Source organism: Gopherus evgoodei, chromosome 6 (assembly GCF_007399415.2).
Source record: "Gopherus evgoodei ecotype Sinaloan lineage chromosome 6, rGopEvg1_v1.p, whole genome shotgun sequence".
In the NCBI taxonomy this organism is placed as follows: Eukaryota; Metazoa; Chordata; order Testudines; family Testudinidae; genus Gopherus; species Gopherus evgoodei.
Genome location: NC_044327.1, coordinates 76,162,047 through 76,185,009, shown reverse-complemented (window position 1 = coordinate 76,185,009; position 22,963 = coordinate 76,162,047). Strand labels below are relative to the sequence as shown.

The window sequence follows — 22,963 nt, the reverse complement described above, 5'->3', positions numbered from 1 at the left end:
CAGCCGTCCAAGGTTATAGCTGACCAGGCATGGAGGAAGAGGGAAAGGAGAACACTGAGAAAGGCGGAGTGGGGAATAGTCTGTTAGGTCACCCTTGGGCACACTCTCAAAACAACTGTTTAGCCCCCTGCTTACTCTGGGTCGAGCCCGACTGGGCAGAGGGTGGAGGCAGATGGCTCAGATGGTGCTTGTACTCCTTGACTCGTTTATGAGGGTGGTCCTGCCAAGGCTGGGTCCCCTGGCCTTGTGGCTGCTGTGGTTTGAACCACTTGTGCACCAGGGCTGAGAAATAGAGACTGAGGGTCTTCAGTGTGGTGGCAGGAGCTGCTGGGCCTTGGTGGACAACCCAGAGAGGAGCAGCCAAGAGATTCGCTGTATGGAGATAGCGGAAGCCATGGTGCAGGCAGCAGAATCAGCAGCGTTTGACGCTGCCTGGAGGGCTGGCCTGGCTGCAGTCATGCCCTCAAAGATAGCTCAGAACTCCTTTTGGAAGCCTTGGGGAGTGACCCTTTGAACTTGGCCACGGCTTGTGACATACTGAAGTCATATTGGCCAAGGAGGGCTTGATGGTTGGCTACTCTCAGCTGAAGGCTGGAAGATGAATAAACCTTACGTTCAAAAAGATCCAGCCTTCTGGAGTCTTTATTATTGGGGATGGCCCCAGGTTGTCACTGTTTCTTCTTGTGTTTAACCACCTCAACCACAAGGGAATTGGGGGCTGAGTGGGAGTATAAGTACTTCTTGGTTGACACGAAGTACTTGTGTTCAGCCCTTTTAGAGATAGAACCCCTCTTCAATTACCCTTGCCACAGGGCTTTCGTGATCTTGGAAACACCTTCATGAAGGGGTAGAGCCACCCGGCAGGAGCTGAGGAGTATAAGACGTCAAATTGAGAGTCCGAGGGCTCCTCTAATTCCTCTGCCTGAAGTTAGAAGTGACTCTCTTCAAAAGTTCCTGGTATGCTTTGGCATCATCCTGAGGATCTGGGTGAGGGGCCCCCATTATAGACTCATCTGGTGATGACGAGGATGATGCCAGTGCCACGGGAACTTCCATATCCATTGGTGGTCCAGCAGTTTGCTCCCCTAGGTCCTCATGGACCTGTGGGATCTTACCCCCCGAAGTCTCAAGCACCTGAGAGGAATGGGATACTGAGGCCACTGGCCTCTCAGAGGCTCCTGACACCGATTGGGCAGCCTGGGAAGGTTGGGTGAACCCCCCCTCCCCAAGGGTTCCCCAGGTACCATGGTGCCGGCCATTGATCTTGGGGCCCTGGGACAGGTTTCAGTGCTAATAACGTAGTTGGCAGCACCTGTACTGGGGCTTGTCACACAATCACGGAACCTTGCTCCGAGCTGGAGCTATCAACAGAGTGGTTGGTACCGGGCAAGCAGGATCAGGCTGAATGGGGCTCTTCTTTGACCAGTGCCAGTCGCTGCATCCTGAAGCCGACCTGTCCAAGCGAGACTGTCTTGGTTGGACTCTTAGGGACTGACGGCATTTGGCAGATCTGCATCAACTACCTAGCTATCCACACCTCACGCTACTCGATCAGTACTGGGATGTTGAACGAGATCGGGAGCTACTACAGGCCGGTTGCCAGGAGGATCGTCCTAAGTAGAGTGATCTCCTTCTTGGAGACAAGTGATGATGGCCCGATGATCGGTGGTCTCAGGTGTCGGATTGGTCCCAGGCCCTTGGAGATGGTCGGGGTTGGTCTCGGAGTTCTTGCCAGGTGGCGTGTGCCTCGCAGGGTTTGTGCCAATCTACTGCCGAACTATGCCTCGAGTCCCTCAATCGGTGCCCCTGGTGTGGGGATCAGAGAGGTTTGCTGAGCCTGCCTCTCCAGTCCTGAGGTATGGCGGCTGCAGCCGGGTGAATACTGACGGGATGTCCCTCTCGATAGGGAACAGTACCGCTGAGGTGGGAACGTACGCATAGATCCCAATGCGGGTTTTCCCTGAGACCAGGGTAGCGCGGAAACTGGTGAGGGCAGCACTGGCAGTGTCAGGATCTCCTGAGCTGCTTGAAGGGGGGTTTTGGGCACCGACGGCACCTGTAGCTGGCTAGGAACTACACCACTATCTGGAGTCGCAGGCAAAACATGAGATAGGCTGCACTGCTCAACTTGAGGTAGGGCCCAACTTCCCTAGGGCAATATTGAGCTGCCCAACATGGATCCTGGCTCTCCTCCTGCTCTTTCCTTTCCCTTGTGGGAGGTAGGAGATCTTCCCCTCATAGTCTTTTTTGGCTTCTTGACCGGAGCCTTGTGGGGGGCGGGGACGACGACGCTGGTGCCAGCTCGTGGATGGCACTGAGGAAGTCCTGTGCATGGAGTGAGTGCCGTCTCCATTAGGAGCGCTCTTAGATGGATATCATGCTCCTTCTTCATCCTAGGTTTAAAGGACTTGCAGATATGGCACTTGTCCCTTATGTGCCCTTCGCCTAAGTACCTTAGGCAGCTGCTACGTGGATCGCTGATGGGCACAGGCCATTTGCAGCAACCGCAGGGCTTAAAGCCTCAATGCTCCAGCAGGAGTAGATGGATCCATGGCCCAGGCCAGCCCCACCATCTCCAGGGAAAGCAGAGAAGAATTTGAATTACGGTCCTGACAGCACTGCCCTCTGATTAGGCTGTAGAATGAGCACAAAACACCCCATCACTCCTAGACTGGAGGAGTAGGGTGTAGTGGAGACACATTAGGCTGCCCGGATGCGAGGGATGGAGACCTCCTCCCCCAAAATCACCACTTCCCCCCTCCCAAACCGTGCTGCTGCTTGTGGGGCTGTGGCTCCACAAGTAGCCACCCAGGGACACACTGCACAGTCCAACTGCCTGCCCCATGCTGAGAGGCCTGGAATTGGGCATGGATCCACATGGCTCCAGCCCTGGCTTGGCTCTGCCCAAGCAGTCCATTGAAAAGCATCTGGAAGATTTGACCCACGGTCTTCTTATAGACTACCCCTGATAGAATCATAGAATATTAGGGTTGGAAGAGACCTCAGGAGCTCATCTAGTCCAATCCCCTGCTCAAAGCAGGACTAACACCAACTAAATCATCCCAGCCAGGGCTTTGTCAAGCCAGACCTTAAAAACCTCTAAGGATGGAGATTCCACCACCTCCCTAGGTAACTCATTCCAGTGCTTCACCATCCTCCTAATGAAATAGTGTTTCCTAATATCCAACCTAGACCGCCTCAACTGCAACTTGAGACCACTGCTTCTTGTTCTGTCATCTGCCACCACTGAGAACAGCCGAGCTCCATCCTCTTTGGAACCCCCCTTTGGGTAGTTGAAGGCTGCTATCAAATCCCCCCTCACTCTTCTCTTCTGCACACTAAATAACCCCAGTTCCCTCAGCCTCTCCTCATAAGTCATGTGCTCCAGCCACCTAATCATTTTCATTGTCCTCTGCTGGACTCTCTCCAATTTGTCCACGTCCCTTCCATAGTTGGGGGACCAAAACTGGATGCAGTACTCCAGGCGTGGCCTCACCAGTGTCGAACAGAGGGGAATAATCACTTTCCTCAACCTGCTGGCAATGCTTCTAATACAACCCAATATGCTGTTGGCCTTCTTGGCAACAAGGGCACACTGCTGACTCAGATCCAACTTCTCATCCTCTGTAATCCTCAGGTCCTTTTCTGCAGAACTGCTGCTTAGCCAGTCGGTTCCCAGCCTGTAGCGGTGCATGGGATTCTTCTTTCCTAAGTGCAGGACTCTGCAATTGTCCTTGTTGAACTTCATCAGATTTCTTTTGGCCCAATCCTCTAATTTATCTAGGTGACTCTGGACCCTATCCCTACCCTCCAGTGTATCTACCTCTTGCCCCAGCTTAGTGTCATCTGTGAACTTACTGAGGGTGCAATTCAACCCATCATCCAGATAATTAATAAAGATGTTGAATAAAACCGGTCCCAGGACTGACCTCTGGGGCACTCTGCTTGATACCGGCTGCCAGCTAGACATCAAGCTGTTGATCACTATCTGTTGAGCCCAACAATCTAGCCAGCTTTCTATCCACCTTCAGTTCATTCATCAAATCCATACTACTTTAACTTGCTAGCAAGAATACTGGGGGTTATCATATCAAAAGCTTTGCTAAAGTCAAGATATATCACATCCACCACTTTCCCCATATCCATAGAACCAGTTATCTCATCATAGAAGGCAATCAGGTTGGTTAGGCACGACTTGCCCTTAGTGAATCCATACTGACTGTTCCTGATCATCTTCCGCTCCTCCAAGTGCTTCAAAATGGTTTCCTTGAGGACCTGCTCCATGATTTTTCCAGGGACTGAAGTGAGGCTGACCGATCTGTAGTTCCCTGGGTTCTCTTTCTTCCTTTTTAAAATATGGGCACTATATTTGCCTTTTTCCAATTGTCCAGGACCTCCCCCAATTGCACGAATTTTCAAAGATAATGACCAATGGTTCTGCAATCACATCAGCCAACTCCCTCAGCACCCTTGGATGCATTACATCTGGACCCATGGACTTGTGCATGTCCAACTTTTCTAAATGCTCCTTAACCTGTTCTTTCACCACTGAAGGCTGCTACCCATACTGTGTTGCCCAATGCAGCAGTCTGGGAGCTGACCTTGTCTGTGAAGACCAAGGGAAAAAAAGCATTGAGTACTTCAGCTTTTTCCACATCCTCTGTCACTAGGTTGCCTCCCCCTTTCAGTAAGGGTACCACACTTTCCCTGACCTCCTTCTTGTTGCTAACATACCTGTAGAAACTCTTCTTGTTACCCTTCACATCACTTGCTAGCTGGAACTCCAGCTGTGCGTGAGCCTTCCTGATTACAACCCTGCGTGCTCAAGCAATATTTTTATACTCCTCCCTAGTCATCTGTTCAAATTTCCACTTCTTGTAAGCTTCCTTTTTGAGATTAAGCTCACCGAAGATTTCACTGTTAAGCCAAGCTGGTTGCCTGCCATATTTGCTATTCTTTCTGCATATCGGGATGGTTTGTTCCTGCACCCTCAATAATGCTTCTTTAAAATACAGCCAGCTCTCCTGGACTCCTTTCCCCCTCATATTAGCCTCCCAGGGGATTCTGCCCATCAGTTCCCTAACGGAGTCAAAGTCTGCTTTTCTGAAGTCCAGGGTCTGTATTTTGCTACTCTTCTTTCTTCCTTTTGTGAGGATCCTGAACTCAACCATCTCATGGTCACTGCTGCCTAGGCTGCGACCCACTTCTCTTTCCCCTACCAATTCTTCCCTGTTTGTAAGCAGCAGGTAAAGAGGACCATGGCCCCTAGTCAGTTCCTCCAGCACTTGAACCAGGAAGTTGTCCCCAACACTCTCCAAAAACTTCCTGGATTATCTGTGCATTGCTATATTGCTCTCCCAGCAGATGTCAGGGTGACTGAAATCCCCATTAGAACCAGGGCCTGTGATCTCGAAACTTCAGTTAGTTGTCCCAAGAAACCCCCATCTACCTCACCCTTCTGATCTGGTGGTCTATAGCACACACACACACCACGATATCACTCTTGTTGCTCTTGCCTCTAAACTTAACCCAAAGACTCTCAACAGGCTTTTCTCCAGTTTCATACTGGAGCTTGAGCAATCATACCACTCTCTTACATACAATGCAACTCCTCCACCTTTCCTCCCGTACTGGTCCTTCCTGAACAGTTTATATCTATCTATGACAGTGTTTCAGTCATGTGAACTGCCCCACTAAGTTTCTGCTATTCCAATCACATCATAGTTCCTTGATTGTGCCAGGACTTACAATTCATAAATTCATAGACTTAAGGTCAGAAGGGACCATTATGGTCAGCTAGTCTGAACTCCTGCACAATGCAGGCCACAGAATTTCACCCACCCACTCCTGTAACAAACCCCTAACCTATGTCTGAGTTATTGAAGTCCTCAGGGTGCAGAGAATCCTCCAGCAAGTGACCTGAGCCCCATGCTGCAGAGAAAGGCGAAAAACCTCCAGGGCCTCTGCCAATCTGCCCTGGAGGAAAATTCCTTCCCAACCCCAAATATGGCGATCAGTTAAACCCTGAGCACGTGGGCAAGACTCACCAGCCAGCACCCAGGAAAGAATTTCTCTGTAGTAACTCAGATCCCACCCCATCTAACATCCCACCACAGACCATTGGTCCTATTTACCTGCTAATAATCAAAGATCAATTAATTGCCAAAATCAGGCTATCCCGTCATGCCATCCCCTCCATAAACTTATCAAGCTTAGTCTTGAAGCCAAATATGTCTTTTGCCCCCACTACTCCCCTTGGAAGGCTGTTCCAGAACTTCACTCTAATGGTTAGAAACTTTCGTCTAATTTCAAGTCTAAACTTCCTAGTGTCCAGTTTATATCCATTTGTTCTTGTGTCTACATTGGTATTAAGCTAAAATAATTCCTCTCCCTCCCTGATATTTATCCCTCTGATATATTTATAAAGAGAAATCATATCTGCCCTCAGCCTTCTTTTGGTTAGGTTAAACAAGCCAAGCTCTTTGAGTCTCCTTTCATAAGACAGGTTTTCCATTCCTCGGATCATCCTAGTAGTCCGTCTCTGAACCTTTTCCAGTTTGAATTCATCCTTCTTAAACATGGGAGACCAGAACTGCACACAGTATTCCAGATGAGGTCTCACCAGTGCCTTGTATAACAGTACTAACACCTCCTTATCCCTGCTGGAAATACCTCGCCTAATGCATCCTAAAACCGCATTAGCTTTTTTAATGGCCATATCACACTGGAGGCTCATAGTCATCCTGTGATCAACCAATACTCCAAGGTCCTTCTCCTTCTCTGTTACTTCCAACTGATGTGAACCCAATTTATAACTAAATTTCTTGTTATTAATCCCTAAATGCATGATCTTGCACTTTTCACTATTAAATTTCATCCTATTACTATCACTACAGTTTACAAGGTCATCCAGATCTTCCTGTATGATATTCCTGGTCCTTCTCTGTGTTAGCAATACCTCCCAGCTTTGTGTCATCCACAAACTTTATTAGCACATTCCCACTTTTTGTGCCAAGGTCAGTAATAAAAAGATTAAATAAGATTGGTCCCAAAACTGATCCCTGAGGAACTCCACTAGTAACCTCCTTCTAGCCTGACAGTTCACCTTTCAGTATGACCCACTGTAGTCTCCCCTTTAACCAGTTCCTTATCCACCTTTCAATTTTCATATTGATCCCCATCTTTTCCAATTTAACTAAATTCCCCATGCGGAACTGCATCAAATGCCTTATTGAAATCAAGGAAAATTAGATCCACTGTATCAGAGGGGTAGCTGTGTTAGTCTGGATCTGTAAAAGCAGCAAAGATTCCTGTGGCACCTTATAGACTAACAGACGTATTGGAGCATGAGCTTTCATGGGTGAATACCCACTTCGTCAGATGCATTCACCCACAAAAGCTCATGCTCCAATACATCCGTTAGTCTATAATGTGCCATTGGACTCTTTGCTGCTTTTATAGATCTACTGTGTTTCCTTTCTCTAAAAAATCTGTTACCTTCTCAAAGCAGGAGATCAGGTTGGTTTGGCACAATCTACCTTTTGTAAAACCATGTTGTATTTTGTCCCAATTACCATTGACCTCAATGTCCTTAACTACTTTCTCCTTCAAAATTTTTTCCAAAAGCTTGCATACTACAGATGTTAAACTAACAGGCCTATAGTTACTCGGATCATTTTTTTTTTCTGTTCTTCCTGCTTGTTTCACAGGCTTCTTGCATTCATATATTTGCACCTAAGATAACTAGCCGATTGCCCTATTGGTATAGAATAACCTTTAATGTACCCTTAGGTTAAGTAACGAAGCATTTAACAACTCATATAAACAATCTGCAAACTAATATCAAAATAATTGCTATGTCCTATGACCATGTACCATATGACATATATAATATAATATACTGTTTCAGATAAACAACTACATTGCTCTGACCTGTTCACATATTACAACACAATCATCTAAAGTATATTCAGAGTCCAAATCTACCTATTTCTCTATGACTATGCCAAGTATATCTGGTGCACAGAGAAGTTATGAATTTATGTAGTGGCTCACCCTCAGCTCACTTTTAACTTAATAAAAATAAAAAAGCTGAAATTCAAAGTCAGCAGCTGTTACATGGCTCTCCAAACAAGTGTTTAAATAATCATATCTCACATATAGTCTTGATTAGAAACATCTAATCTATGTCAAAGAATTTTTAAAATGTAAACCTATCTTTCATCCTTTGCTTCTGGTCAGTGGGAGAATGTCATAGCTCTCATACATGTGCAATTATCACACTAGAATTTCAAAAACATATATAATTTATAACAGGGAAATTTGGTACATATGTACTAAGTACGGTACCTTCACTAAACAGATTTCAGTAATACCACCTTGTGATCTTCAGTGTGAACAGACTTCTTAAGGGACCATATTGAGTTCACACAGCAGTAGCAGAAGTTTTTCAATAGACCTATGTAAAAACAAACAAACAAGTAATAAGATTACCAACTGGCAGCATTTTAGGAATAAAAAAATTCACAAGTAAGTCTTAAAGATGTTTAAATGTTACATAAAAATATGGTCCAATGAAAAGAGAAAATTCTTAATTCCCATTGATAAATTGTTAACTTATGCAATTGGACAGATTTTTTTTTTAAATTTAAGTGCTAGTTTTAACTTTGAGTTTCTTCATTTCTGTTGGTGCATGCCTCAAATTTATGTGTGAGTGTGTGTAAATCTTCTGACCAACAACTTAGTGTAAGTCAGATTTAACCTGGAAGGATCCACATCGGTGAAAAATGGGTACAGCTGCTACTATAGAAGTACAGTGTATCCCATCCATCAACTGAATATTCTATAATACAACTTTGTGAAAAGAGGGTTCTTGCCTCTTTTGAGTCAAGTAATTTTAAAAAATTAGTGAGAATTGTGGAGGGTTTTAAAAACTCATTATTTTATATAAAGGAATGGAAATTCCTTCTGGAGCGTCCTCCAGGATGGATCAGCTATGGCAATGGGAAGAACTCTCAGTCAAGTAGCTAGGATGTAGGTTGGGAAACACTAATACCAGTGCTAATACTAACACCACTAATACTAGTCCACAATTAAAAATTAAACTCCTTCCTAAACAAATAGACCAAAAGTACTGAAAAATCCATTTCTGTCTCTTGGGTACAAAAACACAGTGTTTTTTTTTTAATAAAGAAATAAGTAGTAAAGGAAATGCAAAAAACTATATGAAAAATGACATTAAGGTTGTGACACCAGAGAACAAAAGCCAAGAAATTTAAAGTTAAGCTGACACTCAGTCCTTAAATCATGCTATTGTGCTTCTTTTTAAAAAGAAACAATGTGAGTTAATGACAAGTTGTCAGCCTTAACTTTGAATTGCCTGAAGTTTGTCATTTGGTGTTTGTGTCACAACCTTAATGTTATTTAAATGTAGTTTTTAGTATCTATTATTTAAAAAGGTCTACTTTAAGACAGCAAAAAGCTTTGATGGAGTAAACCTCAAAGTACACTGCACTGCCGGTATGCCACTTCATTAGAAGTAGTGCATAAAATATATGCTGTTGACAAATCTAATTCATTAAAGTTGAGATAGATGCACTTTAAAACAACTGGCTGGCATCATTATCTTCCTTTTATAAATTATTCCTCTTTTTCCTTTTGACTGAACTTGTCACTGTTCCCTTTTCAGAGTGTGAATGTTATGCCTTAAAATTCAATACTTCCAACATGTTTAGACAAGTCATAAGTTAAATAAAGTAGCTTATTTGCTAAAAATAAGCACATAAGCAAAAAAAATTTACACTGATTATTGCAGTGATTTTAACTGAAGACAAGTAAAATTAGTTAACAATGTATAGCAGTTTCAGCTTGATCAAAAACATAAAATAAAAATGTATTGGATAGGAATAGGGAATTAAAAAGAAGAAGAGAGAGAGCCATCATAGCAGCCCTGTTGCATTGCCATGCAGACGATTTGGGTTTAGAACTGAATTGTGCTCTGCAAGAGAGAGGAGATCAGGAACATCACAATGTTGACAGATGACACATACTTGTAAAGAGAAATTGCTAATCATATTACTCTTAGAAACCAAAATACAGTGCTGCAGTATGTTGACTGTTTGGAGGAAGCTTTAAGCTGGGAAAGTACACTTAATCATAGAAGAAAATTTCTCACATATTAGCTACTTTCTTCTCTATGAATTAGATGTTCAGTTAAAAGATCATCCTTCCTTGACAGTATGTGAGGGCAGCTACAAAGCTCATCTGTAAGTGTCTGCAGTGCAAAAACTGAACTTGTAGTTTCTTTCAATGCCACACACAACTGGAAAACTGTTATTGAATTAGTTACATAAAATGCATCTCAGTATCTGCATATGCTGTAAGAAATCATTTTAAAAGGCTGGTTGGCGTAGTGGAAATGTAACTCAGAGAAAGTTAAATTAGACATTTTTTCTTGTTCTGTCCTATACACCTACTAGTTCTTCACTAAATATCAGGTGTCCCAGCTAATTCCATAGTCTCTTCTCCTTATGTTTTGAGGAAGAACAAGAGGATAAAAAATATTTTTTTTTAGGATTTAATAAACCTCAAGTTCATTTAAGGGTAAACTCTGGACATGTACCAGGAACAATTTTTTTCCTCATGAAAAATGAAGTTCAATTGGCAGAACTCTTTGCATCAGACATCAGAAATGTGGTTTAACTAGGCCACAACTTTAACAACGCATTTGGAAACTATCCAGCAACAACGCATCCAGTGCAGGTCACCCCTTCTTTGTAATTCATGCCACCTGCTGGAGGGCTGCCATCAATCAACCTGGTCCCAGCACGATTGTTGGGACCTATTGCCTTTTCCTCATATGAGAGTTATGAAGGGGTTGTCTCCTCAATGTATTGAACATTAAAAGCCCTGACCCCAGTCCCCAACTTCTTTAGAAAGTGCCTTCTCCTAATCTATTTCCAATTTCAGTTTATCAGTGAATCAGACCCCATATTGAACCATTACCTGCACTGGGCACCGCCACCAGGAGGCATCACAAATTTACTTCACTGCCTCTTCAGCATGCCTGCTGGATTCCCAGATTGTTAACATTTCATTCCCTACTAGCGGCCAGATTAACCTCCATTCCCTACTGGAGAGATGTACAACCTCTTCCTTGAATAACTCAGATACTGAATATGCATTTTATGATGGGTAATCATCAATTTTTCCTGCTCACATAATTTACCACCAGTCAATTTAATTCTCACCCGGCCTTGCCCACTCACTCCCCACATCAGATCCTCCACTGCAGCAGATCAGATCAGTTCACAATTACCCCCAGGAAAAGGACTTCATTACACCCCTAATATCTTTATCCTAATCCTTATCTGTACTCCTTTACTGAATCCCCAAATAGTTTCCTACAATGTACACACTGATCCATTCACATGGCCCCTCCCTGGCCAATGAATGTAAGCCCTGGTCTACACTACGAATTTAGGTCGAATTTAGCAGAGTTGCATTGATTTAACCCTGCACCTGTGCACAGGACGAAGCTGTTTGGTTTTTTTTACTTAAAGGGCTCTTAAAATCATTTTCTGTACTCCTCCCCTGACAAGGGGATTAGTGCTGAAATCGACCTTGCTGGGTCGAATTTGGGGTAGTGTGGGGTAGTGTGGTCGCAATTCGATGGTATTGGCCTCTGGGAGCTATCCCAGAGTGCTCCATTGTGACAGCTCTGGACAGCGCTCTCAACTTAGATGCACTGGCCAGGGAGACAGGAAAAGGCCCGTGAACTTCTGAATCTCATTTCCTGTTTGGCCAGCATGGCAATCTACAGGTGAGTGCAGATCTCATCAGCAAAGGTGACCATGACGGAGTCCCAGAATCACAAAGGAGCCCCAGCATGGACCAAATGGGATACGGGATCTGATTGCTGTATGGGGAGAGGAATCCATGCTATCAGAACTCCATTCCAAAAGACGAAATGCCCAAACATTTGAAAAAATCTCCAAGGACATGAAGGACAGAGGCTATAAACAGGGACTCACAGCAGTGCCGCGTGAAACTTAAGGAGCTAAGGCAAGTCAACCAACAAACCAGAGAGGCAAATGGCCGCTCTGGGTCAGAGCCCCAGAGAAGCCGCTTCTATGATGAGCTGCATGCCATTCTAGGAGGTGCCTCTATAACCACCCCACACTTGTACTTTGACTCTGTCAATGGAGTAGCACGCAACAGGGATGCAGGTTTTGGTGACTAGGAAGATGAGGAGGAGGTTGAAGATAGCTCACAGCAAGCAAGCGGAGAAACCGTCTTCCCCGAAAGCCAAGAACAGTTTCTCACCCTGAACCCAGCCGGAGTCAGTACCCCCTGAACCCACCCAAGGCTGCCTCCCAGACCCGCCATGGGGAGAAGGATCTCTCAGTGTACCTTGTAAATATTATACATGGTTTAAAAGCAAGTGTGTTTAATGATTAATTTGCCCTGGCATTCGCAGCCAGTACAGCTACTGGAAAAATCTGCTAAGGTGTCTGGAGATGGAGTGGAAATCCTCCAGGGACATCTCCGTAAAGCTCTCCTGGATGTACTTCCAAAACCTTTGTAAAAGGTTTCTGGGGAGGGCAGGCTTATTCCGTCCTCCATGGTAGGACCCTTTACCACGCCAGGCCAGTAGCACAGTGTCTGGATCACTGCATAACACAGCGTATGGTCCCAATGTTTGCTGGCATTCAAACCACATCTGTTCTTTCTCTCTCTGTGTTATCCTCAGGAGAGTGATATCATTCATGGTCATTTAGTTGAAATAGGGTGATTTTATTAAGGAGACATTCAGAGGTGCCCGTTCCTGCTGGTCTGTTTGCCTGCGCCTGAACAGAAATGTTCCCTGCTGTTAGCCACGCAGTGGAGGGAGGGGTGAAGCGATCATCCCAGAGAATTGGGTGTGTGTGGTGGGGAGGGTAGTTAGTTGGGTTTGTGCTGCACGTTAACCCGAAAACCACAGCCCCTCCTTTTAAACTGCCAACCCATTTTAAATGGCCAACCCAATGGCTGCTTGGTATGGGAAATGAGGGTGCTGCTGTTTGAAATCATTCCCAAATGTTATGAAGGTTAAAGAAGCCAAAAGACTGTCTTACCATGGCTGCCTGCAAGCTGAATTCTGTTGCCCGGCCCTGCGTGAGTGATCTGTTACACCAAATCGGCATACCCTCAACAAGAGGCAAAATGTGACCCTGTACCGAAAGCACATGCTGTGTAATGTTAACAGCAAGGTTTACTGTGAAAGAATCTACCCACTGTTCTCCAAAATGTGTCTTTTTAACTACCACTCTCCCTTTTTTTCCCCTCCTCCTGCTGCAAATGTTTCAACGCTCACACTATCTTCTCCTTCCCAGAGGCTAGTGAAGATTAGAAGGCGAAAAAAAAACACACGATGAAATGCTCTCTGAGCTCATGCAGTCCTCTCACACTGAAAGAGCCCAGCAGAATGCGTGGAGGCAGATAATGTCAGAGTCCAGGAAAGCACAATATGAATGCAAGGACAGGTGGCAGGCTGAAGATGATAGGTGGCATCAGCTTGGTGATAGAAGTCAAGAGGCAATGCTGAGGCTACTTGGGGAACAAACTGATATGCTCCGGAGTGTGGCTGAGGTTCAGGAAAGGCAGCATGAGCACAGACCACTGCTGTGGGCTTTGTGTAACCAACTGCCCTCCTCCGCAAGTTCCATAGCCTCCTCACCAAGATCCCCAAGAACCGGGGGGGGGGGCGGCTCCAGGCACCCAACCACTCCACTCCAGAGGACTGCCTAAGCAACAGAAAGCTGGCATTCAATAAGTTTTGAAGTGCAGTGTGGCCTTGTCCTTCCCTCCTCCCCCACCCCTCCAAGGCTACTCTGACAGTTATCCCCCTATTTACGTGATAAATTAATGAAGAATGCATGAATGTGAAGCAACAATGACTTTATTGCCTCTGCAAGTGGTGATCGAAGGTGGGTGGGGAGGGTCGTTAGCTTACAGAGAAGTAGAGTGAATGGGAGGTTGCAAATTCAAGCACTTAAAAGTTAGGAAATTGCAGAATTAAGGTTGCCTGAGCCCCTTGTGTGTGTTCAATATGATCTAGTCTTTAATTACGTTATCACACTTTTTTTTTTTTTTTTAAATTCAGTGTACAGGATGGACTTGTTCTCAGGAATGAACTGGGACAGTGTAGTGAAGGAGAGGGTTTGTTTAGGACCACTGCTTCATTTGTTGCAGATGGTGAATAGCAAATGAGGCCAGGGATTGCAGAAAGGAAAAGGATGGTCTCATGGTTAAGGAAAATGAATACTGCTCTGGTGAACTGGATTCTAGTCCTGCCTCTGCCACGGAGTTCCTGTGTGATGCTAGGTAAATCACTTAAACCACGCCTTTCACAGGTGGTCACTAATTGCATACTCTTAATTTTCTCAGTGCCTCTCTTGATACCTTGGAGTCTGATTTGCATAAGGCCTGAGCACTCACAGCTATAACTGAAGTCAATGGGAGCAGTGGTTTGAACATATAAAGTACTATGTAATCTTAGGCATTCTGAAAACATCAGGTCCTAAGTATCTCTAATTGGATGGCCAAAATTAGTAGATATTTTTTCCCTTAATCTCTCTGTGGCTCAGTTCTTCCTCTGTAACATGGGGATAATAAAACCCACTCATCTCATGTGCTGTGAAAATAAATTCATTATTGCTTTTAAAGTACTCAGACACTATAATATCCATAGAAAACCCTATGAAGAAATTAATAATTCTATCTTCAGAGCAGGATCTGAATAGTGTATAGTAAATAAGGTATGGGACCACACAATGAACAATTAGAAAACAAAATATTGAATAGCTGCTCATTAAGTGAGCACCGTCCATCCTGTTTATTGAATGAAACAGGAGCATGTAGCTAAAGACTGTATCACAATGCAGATGCACAAGAGGACTGAATCAAGGTTGAAAAGACATATTTCTTTTAACATAGTTTTTTTCTGTGTAATTTCTTAGATTAATAAAAAACTGAAAAGCCAAAAATTCCATTATGTGGCATCATATTGATGATACCCACATGGTTCATCAGCAGGGTTGGAACCTTTAGATCCACTGTAACTGGTAGCAGCAGTAGAGTGTGTGTGTGTGTGGGGGGGGGGGGGATTAAATAAGATACTCTGCCAGTGCGTTCCACAAATATTTGTTGACAGCAGAGAAACAGTGAGATTCAGGAATCTTGAGTTCCATTCCAAGCTCTGGAGTCGACAGTACTCCGGTGGCCACAGTCTCTTTTGCGAGTTACTCACAGACCTGACCCCTTCTGCCCATCCCCTCCAACCTGTTCCAGTCCTGCCTCTTGGTAAATCTGGCAAAGTTATATGAACTGTTTCCAGTTGCTTAATGGGAAATGCTGGGTAACTTCAATAATAGGCAGTGATACCAGCCCCATCTATAGTCAGCCTGGTCACACTTGATTCCCTTACACACTGGAACCATCAATCTAATTTCCTCCAAATGGGCCCATGCCAGAGCCCTAACTGTACTGTGGACCCAACAGACTAATCTGTTATATTCTAACATTGCTGAGTCTTCCTCTGAATCTCTGTCCAACAGCATGCCTGCACATCTTCAGTAGGAAGCATGCCCACTTTCCCAAATCCAAATTAGTCTGTTAGCTTCCATATCCTCCTTTTCTATCTCTGCCCCTACTTTCCTTTCACAATGATTAGAATATTTATTTATATTGCCCTTTAAATGTTATTGTCTTAGAGAAGGTGCACTATAATCAAAGCAGATACTCCTGTTTAAGCCTGCTTCACTCAAAGACTGGGACTGTTAACTGCAGTGGCTTCCATCACACTATATGCCTCCCACTCATTCTCAACACAGTGGAAGTCATTTCAGTGGCCTTAAGTTAGATTCAAAAGTGTTTGATCTGTAACCTTCTGCTTACGGGAAGGACCAATGCTCCACTGGCTGTTGCTACTACTTCAGTCTTGATCCCATGCAAGTCATGAATTGATGTAATGCCTACCCCTAATGTCTGGGCACTAGGATCCAGGAAATCCACAAATCCATTTTAGTTTGGCAACCCAGCTGCCAGCAGAATATGGAGCCTGTGCTACAGGGTGGTGCTAACTCCTGAACAATCCAGGTGGAAAGAAAACCGCTACAGCATCTGATCTTTGTATAGAGGAGATCTTGAACCCCTATCAAAGGGAAACCTTATGGGCACTCCCAAATTGCATCCCTCCTCCTCCACCTTAGGTCAGTGATTTCAGGCCCTAGGGAACTTCCTGCCTTTCCCCCAACTCTTCCTTCCTGCCATGGTCCTGTGGGGGCAAGAGCTCAACCAGGGTATTAACCATGCTGCCCCTTCAGGGCCCACTCATCCACCCCCCGACCAACAAGAAACATCCCACAACTTCCATCCTCCTCTATCACCTCCACAGGGGAAAAGCTCTGGCTCCTATTGTGTACCAACAACCCAGCCCTGGGCAACTACTTTTGGAACAACTGCTGCCACGCATCCTTCCTGCTGCTGCAATCCTGGGGGTGATTTCCACTGTTCTTGCTGGGACCCAGGGACTCTTGCTGCCAACTAACAGAGGGTTTCACAGGGATCTCCTGGGTCAGATATATGCATAATATTTCACCGGGGGGGCATGTGAGGTCTTTCTACCAAGAGCCAGTAGCCCACTGATCATAATAATTATGACAAGATGTTTGTATGGGAAACATATTAAGAGATTATTAGAATATTAGGTTCAAAAACAGGTGAAGTAAAACTTGTCACCTGAGTCGAGACAAGCCTCAGGGCTAACTCAACCAGCACATAGAACCATGAACACCTGTCTAGTGTCTAGGCCAGGTGCAAGCCTGAGGATTTACAAAGACAAAGAACTCCAAGATAAACCTCTGAAGAGGGGACCTCCTGGGATAAGAGACTACGGTCTGTAACAGCAACTACAACAAAAAAGAGAGGGGACAAGATTTTATCTTTCACCCAAGAGGCAAGCTGGCAGTATGACTTGTCTCATGAATGGCAGATCACAGCAAAATGCTGAAAGGACTTAGGGTAAGCATTGCTCTACAAGACACGAAAATATCTGGTAAATAACTCTAGGTTCTAGAATGCACATTATTATTTTATTTTACATGTAACCATTTGTTTCCAATACTACTACTTGCTATCATTTAAATCTCTACACTTTGTTAAATAAACTTTTACTTGTTTTCACAATAAACATATCTAAGTATTGTTTGTTAACATGAGCAGTTATCTGAGGTGAAACTGGTAAGCTGGGGTGTATTGTTTCTTTGGAAGCACTGGTTCTGTGAATGCTGTGAGTGCCCAGTGGAACAGGCGCTGGACACTCCAGGGAGACTGAAGCATGCCTAGTGCTAACCTGTAGAGAAACAGCAGAGCCTGCATAGGCCTAAAGAGGAATGCCTGTGTTATCAGTGGAGGAGGGGAGCTGACCCCCATCAGGGACAGGCAAGACTTCTTCATGCTAAGAGCAGGTAGTAGTGAGTTGTTTCACAATGCTGGGTACCTCCAGGAAGCATTACAGATCCCACTGCTGACCCTGAGGCTCATGGGGATCTCCCACCTTGCAGGGCATAGTGGGGTACCCTGACAGTAAATAACCACAGCAGGCTTTTCTGCTGCCTGTCACTTTACAGCAACTCCACATCCCGCACCAAGTGCAGAATAGTGCTCCTGTGTAGAAGGAAAGGCTTATAAGCTTTCCCCTTGGTTGTGAGGGTATATATTATGTTGCACTCTTCTATCCAACCAATCAGGCACAGTACTGTCTTCTGACCTTCTCAAAGTGAGGGGGGGATGTAATCCTTACAGGGGCCATAGTTCTTATTTCACTGCTGGCCCAAATAAAACCCCTCCCTGACCTCTGAGGCTAGGAGTGGGGGGCTGGAAGGAATGCAACATTGTTCCAAAACTAGTATAGCTGCTCAGGGTTTCTCTCTCAACAAAAAAATATATGGACCTAAGTTTCAGGTATGTTGTGCACTCACAGCTCTAACTGAAGTCAATGGGAGTTACGGCTTTCAGCAACTCTGATAATCAGACTTATGCTAACCCCTACCCACACAACCTTGAAATCTATCTTTTGACAGAAACACTCTTCATTTGTTGATATCCATAAAAACACTAAAACGACATGTGCTCTGCTTCAGAGATGTTACTCTTTCCAAGCTCAAGGCGACATTGTCCTTTTGGCAAGTACTACTTGCTTCACCCACTTGCTGGCCAAGTCTTCCCAACTGACAGTGATAAATAAGTTATGTACACATGCTAAAAATATTTTAGAAAATAGTTGCTACTGTTACAAGAGTTTTTGTGAGAAGTTTCAGGGAGTTAATAGCCCAATTGGACTGGCTGGTACTGGTAGTGACTCAGAACTCTTATGGCAAAGATAAATGAAAGCATGAAGATACAATATACATCTGTAAGATCTGTCGGCAATAGAAAATATCCTGCACATTGATGTGAGGATGAACATCTCCATGATAAAGCTTTTCTAGCATCTTACAAACAGCACTTGAAAAAAAATTACCCACTATACATCAGCCTCAGGACTAAAACCTACTAAAAGTGTAAAAAAAGTAAGTAGCTAGTACAATTCTGGGCACTAATAATACATTTCCCAACTTTCCCAATAACATAAATGAATAAAACAATTGTATAGTGTATAATTATAACATACTGTTAGTGGTTTATTTACTTTTTAAAAAGATATAACTTGGTAATACTCTTGCCTTTGTTATACTTTCTTTACTTTCCTGATTTTACTTTCATCCTCCTCCCTCTTTTATTCTTTTTGATCACAGTACATGGTTGACATAACCTTATTCCCAGATTCTGGACCTTAGCGTCCAAAATATGGGGGTTAGCATGAAAACCTCCAAGCTTAGTTACCAGCTTGGACCTGGTACTGCTGCCACCACCCAAAAAATTAGAGTGTTTTGGGGCACTCTGGTCCCCCTGAAAAACCTTCCCTGGGGACCCCAAGACTCAAATCCCTTGAGTCTCACAACAAAGGGAAATAATCCTGTTTCCCTTCCCCCCTCCAGGTGCTCCTGGAGAGATACACAGACACAAGCTCTGTGAAACTACGCAGAGTGATTCCCCCTCTCCGTTCCCAATCCTGGAACAAAAGCACTTTCCTCTTTACCCAGAGGAAATGCCAAATCAGGCTAGCAATCCAACACACAGCTCTCCCCTGATTTCTTCCTCCCACCAATTCCCTGGTGAGTACAGACTCAATTTCCCTGAAGTAAAGAAAAACTCCAACAGGTCTTAAAAGAAAGCTTTATATAAAAAGAAAGAAAAAATACAAATGTTCTCTCTGTATTAAGATGATACAACACAGGGTCAATTGCTTAAAAGAATATTGAATAAACAGCCTTATTCAAAAAGAATACAAATTAAAGCACTCCAGCACTTACATTCATGCAAATACCAAAGAAAAGAAACCATAGAACTTACTATCTGATCTCTTTGTCCTTACACTTAGAAACAGAAGACTAGAAAATAAAAAGTACTTCTCCAAAGCTCAGAGAAGCCGGCAGACAGACAAAAGACTCAGAGACACACTTCCCTCCACCCAAAGTTGAAAAAATCCAGTTTCCTGATTGGTTCTCTGGTCAGGTGTTTCAGGTGAAAGAGACATTAACCCTTAGCTATCTGTTTATGACAATGGTATATATTTTCCTGCATTGCTTTCAGCATATTTTCTTTTCTCTTTCCTTCCATAATCTTATACCTCTTCATCTTTCTTTCCTTTCATCCAAGGCAACCACAGAGTAATGAACAGTAGGAAAGGCAAGAAATAGATGGGAAAATATGTTGCCCCAGTGGTTGTATCACATCTGAAATCACTTTCTAAGCTCTGTGGGATAGGATTCAAATTCATCTGTATCATGTGACATCAAACATGGTTTTAGGGACTGCTTAATAAAAACATAGCTTTCTGCACTGTAACGTTTGCCCTTTGTGAAGAAAAACAAACAGTGAAAGAATAACTTCTTGACTGGAAGTTAAAATAAAAATATACATTTGTTTTAATATGTGGTCACAATTATAGAACTATCACTATGCACATGCACCAATACACTTTCAAGTGCTGAGAGAAGGCTAGTGCCTAACAGAGATAATGAATTTAAATAAAAATAAATAAATTAAATAAATAAATAAAATGAATTGATATATTAGGTGAAAAATGCCCTGTAGCTATATCAGGAAAGGATGGGAAGAGTAATTTGAACAAGGAAATGGGTTGCTGACCAGCTCATGAAGGGCATTCTACATAGGGTAGGCAATATTAGAAAGCTGTGAGGGAGCAGATCAATTAAGCATTCAAGGCTGTTATCACTGGATAAGAAATTTGAGCCAGACTGACAGGGAGGGGCAGGGTAATGCACAGTCCTGAAGGTAAGGACAAGAAGCTTGAACTTGATACAATGGTGAAAAGGGACCTAGTGGAGGGATTCAAATGTTTGTCTATGCTAATAAATAAAGTTAGCAGCAGCTGACAATGGATGTTAGTAACAGGTGCACTTGAATTACATCTGAAAATAGTTAATCTAAAAGGACATGCAGAACCAAACTGTGCTCAGCACCATTTCAAAAATCATGGTAGAGCAAGGTACTGAACCCTTTTGTCCTGTCTACATTTGTAGATAAACCACTTTTTATTATAGTGATAGACTCAAGGAGCTCAACTCAAGGTTGTACCAACATGGGGAACATCTATTTAATGATAGCAGAGAAACGTATAACATGATCCAATGGCTGGACATTGAAACTAAACAAATTCAGACTGGAGATAATGTATACATTTTTAACAACGAGAGTAATTAACCATTGAACCAATTTGCCAAGGATCATGGCTAGGGCCCTACCAAATTCACAACCATGAAAAATGTGTCACGTACCATGAAATCTTATCTCCCCCGTTGAAACCTGTATAGTATAGTGTAAAAGCACACAAAATACCAGATTTCATGGGTGAGACCGGTGTTTCTCAAATTGGGGGTCCTGACCCAAAAGGGAGTTGCAGGGGGGAGTTGCAAGATTATTTTAGAGTGGTCATGGTATTGCCACCCTCACTTTTGTGCTGTCTTCAGAGCTGGTAGGTTAGAGAGTGGTGGCTGTTGGCCGGGCACCAAGCTCTGAGGTCAGCGCTCCACCAGCAGCAGCGCAGAAGTAAGGGTGGCAATACCATACCATGCCACCTTTACTTCTGCACTTCTGCCTTCAGAGCTGGGTGGCCAGAGAGTGGCAGCTGCTGACTGAGGGCCCAGATCTGCATACCATGCCACCTTTACTTCTGCACGGCTGCTGGCGGCAGTTCTGCCTTCAGAGCTGAGCTCTCGGCCAGCAGCCGCCTCTCTTCAGCTGCTAGGGTGACCAGATGTGCCGATAAAATCAGGACTGTCCCAATATTTAACCCCTTGTCCCACGTCCTTATCCATGTACGATTGGAACCCCATTTTTCCTGCTATTCAGGTAAGGAGGGGAATGGGAGGGAAGTGCCATTTCCGTGGGTGCTCTGGGGCTGGAGCACCCACAGAGAAAAATTAGCAAGTGCCCCACATGCAGTGGCAGCCAAGCTCTCCATTCCTCACCTCCTTTTCCCGCCACATCCCCGCTCCACGGCATTGCACGTTCAGGGGAGGAGGCAGAGAAGAGGCAGGACAGGGACTTGGGGGAAGGGGATGGAATGGGAGCAGGATGAGGGCGGTGCACGTGCGGAAAGAGGTAGGGGAGTGGGCAAGCACCCACCAGGCAGAGGGGAAGTCAGTGCTGTAGAAGGCGAGTGGCGGGTGGGAGGGGTGAAGAGGCAAGCGGCAAGCCAGCGGCAGGTGGGGGGGGTGAAAAGGTGAGTGGCGGGCCAGGAACAGGCAGGGGGTGTCAGAAGGCAAGCGGTGGGTGGGGGACTGAGGAGGTTTGCAGCAAGTCAGCAGCGGGCCAGGGGATGAGCAAGGGTGCAGTGGAAGGGGGCGGAGCGGGGTGAACTGTGGGCAGGGCTGATGGCAGCCCAATGTGTCCCAATATTTTACCATTGTGATCTCTCATCCTATCAGCTGCCCACCTATGGAGGCAGTTCCGTCACTAGCAGCAGCGCAGAAGTAAAGGTAGCACTACTATGACCCCCCGCACTAACAACTGCTTTTTGGATCAGGACCTCTACAATTACACCACCATGAAATTTCTGATTTAAATAGCTGAAATAATGGAATTTATGATTTTTTAAATTCTATGATCGTGAAATTGATCTAAATGGAATTCGGTAGGGCCCTAACCATGGCAGAGTCTTCATCACTGACAATTTATGAATCAAAATTAGATGTTTTCCCAAAAAATATGCTGTAGGAATTATTTTGGGCAAGTTCTATGGCCTGTATTATACAGGATGTGTTCAGACTAGATTATCACAGTGGTCCCTTCTGGCAGACAGCCCCCCAACCTGAAGCAAATACTCACCAGCAACTACACATCATACAACAAAAACACTAACCCAGGAACCTACCCTTGCAATAAAGCCCAGTGCCAACTCTGTCCACATATCTATTCAAGTGATACCATCATAGGACCTAATCACATCAGCCACGCCATCAGGGGCACATTCACCTGCACATCTACCAATGTGATATATGCCATCATGCGCCAGCAACGCCTCTCTGCCATGTACATTGGCCAAACTGGACAGTCTCTACGCAAAAGAATAAATGGACACATCTGACATCAGGAATCATAACATTCAAAAACCAGAAGGAGAACACTTCAACCTCTCTAAATCACTCATGACAGACGTTAAGGTGGCAATTTTGCAACAGAAAAGCTTCAAAAACAGACTCCAAGGAGAAGCTGCTCAACTTGAATTAATATGCAAACTAGATACCATTAACTGAGGTTTGAACAGAGACTGGGAATGGCTCAGTAATTACACTAA

At 44.4% G+C, this 22,963-nt stretch overlaps 1 protein-coding gene across 1 annotated transcript in view; it reads right to left on the bottom strand.

Moving 5' to 3' along the window:
- KIAA0825 (KIAA0825 ortholog) overlaps positions 1-22,963 on the bottom strand; it is a 226,266-nt gene that overhangs the window by 191,713 nt on the left and 11,590 nt on the right. Inside the window, 1 exon segment of the mRNA XM_030567980.1 lies at positions 8,350-8,458. The gene's annotated coding sequence lies outside the window, so the exon portion shown is untranslated.